We start from the raw sequence: 5,041 nt of genomic DNA, 5'->3' as shown, positions 1-5,041 counted from the left end.
TTTGCAAAGCGGGGTTTGAACAATGGTTCGCCTCCACATGACGTGACTGATGGTTTTCAGGCTGCGCATTAATATAGTAATCATGTAATGCGGTCACAGGTGCGATATCACTCATCTCTCCAAACAAAGCAATTATTTAGTAGGATAACACACATAAGCCCTTAAACCAGTTAATCGACCTCAGATCAGCCTAATCCACCATGTGACTGGATATGTGACAGATCACACACCCAAGGTTCACAAGTTCTCCTGCTGCACCATCTCATATCTTATTATCTTAAACCCTACATGTATTAAGTTCTAACTGACGTGATTTCATCTAGAAACCCCAGTCTCTGAACTTATGAAATTCACTGCTAGTTGATATTTCAGCCTATTGCTTTTGTTGTGTGTCACAGTTAAAAAAAATCATCTTGAAATTTGAAACAACCTTTGTGCTCTTCAGCCTTAAAATCCAGCTCCACTGCTGCAAGATTTAGTAAAATATAACTGGATTCATGAATACTTGATGTTGTCCCTTTAATTATTAAAGCGCACAGTAAAAGATAATTAATGCTTTAAACAGTCAGTCAGAAGGGGAAAAAAAAGATTTAACCAAAGTTTTAAAAGTGATGGGGGAATTCCCTGTGTTAGAATCTGTCCAGAAACAGAACTGCTGTATTTAAAACATGTTGAATCTCATTTGTATGGCTAAGGCTGCAGAAAATCAGCCTTGCACATGAGGCAGAGTTGATTCATGTGCAGTATATCGCAGAAGAGAGGCCAGCTTGGAAAAAACACCTATATAAGGAGTTCTGTAAGCAAGCGATGGATTTATTCATTGTCAATAAATTATTCATATAATATTGATTAAGGAGCTGGCTAGACCAGGTTTGTCCAAAGTAAGGTTCATTTTCATTCGGCCTCCAGCTTTCATCTTACAATGTATTAATTATGTCACTGTAATGAATCATGTTTTAAATCATGTGTACATTTACATTTCCTGTCAAGGTCACAAACCAAACCAAAGTCTATCCAGTAAGGTCTCACAGATAGGGATGGGTACCTTTCACATTTGAAACGATATGGTACTGATGCCCGATACCTGGCAATCGGTCCCGGTACTCAACGGTACCACTTTTCGGTACTTTTTTGTGTTTATGTGGTAAAAAATATTAATTTTTTTAATTCTAAAATATTTCATTTTTCAATTTAATGTAATTATTCTTCAATATATAACCTTGCAATGCTGTGTTCATGTCCAGCATGGAAAAGCACCTACTCTTCTACTCCCTCACAGTCACAAAGACGCATTTAGGTACCTAAATGTGGTACCTTTTGATTTTACATGAATCGGTACCCGGTACTTTTGACAGAATTCAGTCGGTACCAATTGAAGTACCTAATTTGGTACCCATCCGTACTCACAGAGCTACATTTAGACTATTCATAAGCTGCTTGTATGAAGCTAAAGCTCTGTACATTCTGCAGAAACTCAACAACTCTCACAGCTGACATCTTTAAATGAATGGATTTATCAGGATGTGAATGTTTAAGAGTTAAAAAAAACATCAGAGCACACAAGACCAGTTTAAATTTAAGAAAAGGCACAGAAAATAGTTCAGAGTGCAGGATTGGAAATATCTGGGACTGAAAATGTTTGCAGGTAAAAAATAGTCTGAATATGAAAAGCAATCCTGACAAAATCCAGATCCTGCCATAAAAACAACCTGACAAATTTTCCCCATATCGCCCCCTAATGGAGAACATTTTCCTTGGTCAGAAGCTGAGTTTGCTGATGTTTATGCAGCATATAACACTGCAGAAAACTGACCACTTATCATCTGGGATCAGAGACACCTGAGGGACAGGTGAGCTTTGATTTCATCAGTCTATGATGATGGAACAAGGAGCTTTGAGCACACTCAGTGAATGATTTTTTAAAGAAACTGCTAAAAGAAATAGTTCACACTTAGGAGTCTACATTTGGGACAAAGAGGAGCTCAAAGGGAAGGCGCAAAGAGAGGTTCTGATGAAAAGTCCCAGCAAACACAAGACCAAGCTCCCTTTGCTAAATTCTTACAACATTTCTAATCCTGAGTCCAAAATCAGCACAGTGTATGAGAAATCTCATCGTCTCAGTCGCCACCCAGAGGTCATGACAATCAGTGAGAGCTGGAGCATGTATCAGCCTGTAAATCAAAGGCTTTGGCTTATAGCTCGACTCCCACTTAATCAAATTGTCCATTAAACCTCCACCATTTGTACCGACACTTAATCAACCTACGTATCGCAGCATTGTTATGGAAAGTGTCTGCGTGTGTGGAAATACACCCAGAGAGAACACACAGAAGAGGCAAAAGCCCATGGCATAAACCACACAGATTATTTCCCTGTGATAAGAGTCAACCATGGTGAAGCATAACAACAGAAGAGAAAAGAGACACAGCTTTCCCTGGGATTAAAAAAAGCACCTGATGGCTCAGAGCACCAGCCTTTTACTCATGCCCTTGATATACATCCCCACAGACTCCCTGGGGGGAGATGGTTGTAATCCTGCGCCAAATCCACAAAAGACATGTAGAGTGGCTGGACAACCTCTCATAACACACCCGTAAGCCTGAGAGGACAGAGGCCTGGTTTTCAGCACTGCTGTGTGAGCGTATGACCAAGTGAACAGTGAAGTGCTCACAGTGAGTGCACATTCTCCTGTGCCTGATTTTACAAAAATGGAACTGTCACCTTGGTTTGTTGCTGTCTCCATGCCTACAACTTTAAAGAGACCTGGACGGCTAAGATAGCTCAACATATGTAGAGCCCTCTGTACCTGGATCCATCCACTGCTCCTTCATCCCTGGTCTACACAAACTCCACATTAATGCTTTGAAAGTTTACGGAACAACTCTTACGTTAATTAAGTTTAGCGCCTTCTACTCATGTGCATCCACAGCTGGCTGAGGAACCCAAAGACCTGATACAGCCCTGCAGGTATACGAGATAGGGTTTCAGTCTTCAACCTCTGCATCCTCCAAAGAAGATGCAGATAAAGTAAGAGGTAACAAGAAGTGCTTCCCCTACCACCCAGCACTACCTCAGTCAGTGTCAGCAGTTCTCCCCTGCTGATGGTGGCCCGTGCCAAGCCCAGCTTTCTCTTCCTGAATCCACTGATGATTTGCCAGAACTTTGCTGAGGCCAACTGAAACCCTGCCACCCAGGTTTTTGCTGACAACACCCCTTCTGGCCTCCTGTTATCCATCTGCTGTTTTACAAGACCTCTGGGCCAGCCTCGCAGGAAAGGCCAATGGTGTTCTCAGGCTGGCACCGCAACAGACACATGACCTTTTGACCACAACTTTGTGAAGGTGCCTCCATAAGTGTCCCCATGTGCCCCTGAGTTATGAGTGAAAGTCTCCAGTGGGGGATTTCTGACAGTTATTGAAAAATAAACTGAAAAGTGACGTCTCCTCATGATACAAACTAAAGAAAATATAAATCAATCAATCAATCATATCAATATCAATAAAGACCAGTTTCTATACAGAATTTGACAGCTGTCAAAGAGGTTATGTAGGGATGGATGCTTAATTAGGTACTTTTACAGGTACTGACCAAATCTCGTGGTCTAGGTAGCACTCCATGAAGTCCGCCCTCGTGTGTGTGGCCTGGGTTTGAATCCAGTCTGAGGCCTCTCGCCCTGTTTCAAATCAAATCCAAATCCACTTTATTTATATAGCACATTTTAAAAACAGACAAACGTCTCGAAAGTGCTGTACAAAAGCAAAAACCATAAAATAAATAAAACATTAAAAAAAATAAAAGCATGAATTAAAATGATAAATAAGATAAAATAAATTATGTGGAGGGGCATAGCGTTCCAGAGTTTGGGACCGACCACAGAGAAGGCCCTGTCCCCTCTGGTTTTAAGTCTCGTCTTAGGCACCACGAGCTGGGACTGGCCCTCAGACCTCAGAGCACGCGCCTGGATGTAAATTTGGAGGCAGTCTGTGATGTATTGAGGGGCCAGTCCATTCAAAGCTTTAAAAACAAACGAAAGGATCTCAAAATCAATTCTAAAATTAACAGGGAGCCAGTGCAAAGAAGCTAAAATTGGGGTGATATGTTCGCGCTTCCTGGCCCCTGTTAAAAGTCGTGCCGCAGAGTTCTGGACTAACTGCAGCCGCGAGAGCGCATTTTTGCCTATACCCGTGTAAAGCGCATTGCAGTAGTCCAGTCGAGAAGAGATAAAAGCATGCACGACTTGTTCAAGAAGATTAAAAGATAAAAAAGGTTTTACCTTTGATAAAAAAAGAAGGTGATAAAAACTCGATTTTAAAACCGCATTGACCTGCTTATCCAGTTTAAAATCGTTGTCTATGGTGACGCCAAGGCTGGTGACTTTGGGACGCAAATAATTTTGTAGTGGTCCCAAGTCAATGAGTGAATTACCAAATAAAATAATCTCTGTTTTTCCTTCATTTAATTTTAAAAAATTTTGGGCTAACCAAGCCTTGACGTCACCAAGACAGTCGAGGAGGGGTGTCAGGGGGCTGTGGCTGGTTTTGGTGATGGGCATATAAATTTGGCAGTCATCAGCGTAAAAAAGGTACGACATGCCATGCTTTCTGAAAATCTCCCTGAGTGGGAGGAGGTAGAGGGCAAACAGAATTGGGCCCAAAATAGAGCCCTGGGGGACTCCGCAGTGCAGAGGAGCAGAAGAAGAGCTGGAGTCCCCCAGCCTCACAGAGAAAGACCTCCCACTCAGGTAAGATTCAAACCACTTTAAAGCAGTCCCGCTGACACCCACACAGTTTTCCAAGTTTTCCTACTCTGTCCACTGTCCAATTAATGGCAGTTTTCCAAGTTTTCCTACTCTGTCCACTGTCCAATTAATGGCATAAGAGCCCCCACCACCATAAAAAAAAAGAAAACAAGAAAGGAAAACTAAAATCATTAGGTATCATGTTTCTGTACCTTAACACATCCTCATGACTGTGAGAGTAAAAGAGAAAGCGTTTTTTCATGCTGGACATGAACGCAGCATTGCAAGGTTTTAACAAAATGT

The sequence above is a fragment of the Halichoeres trimaculatus genome, unplaced genomic scaffold (genome assembly GCF_033239565.1).
Source record: "Halichoeres trimaculatus isolate MK-OKI-2021-1 unplaced genomic scaffold, fHalTri1.1 fHalTri1_scaffold_4, whole genome shotgun sequence".
In the NCBI taxonomy this organism is placed as follows: Eukaryota; Metazoa; Chordata; class Actinopteri; order Labriformes; family Labridae; genus Halichoeres; species Halichoeres trimaculatus.
This window is presented reverse-complemented; position numbering follows the sequence as displayed.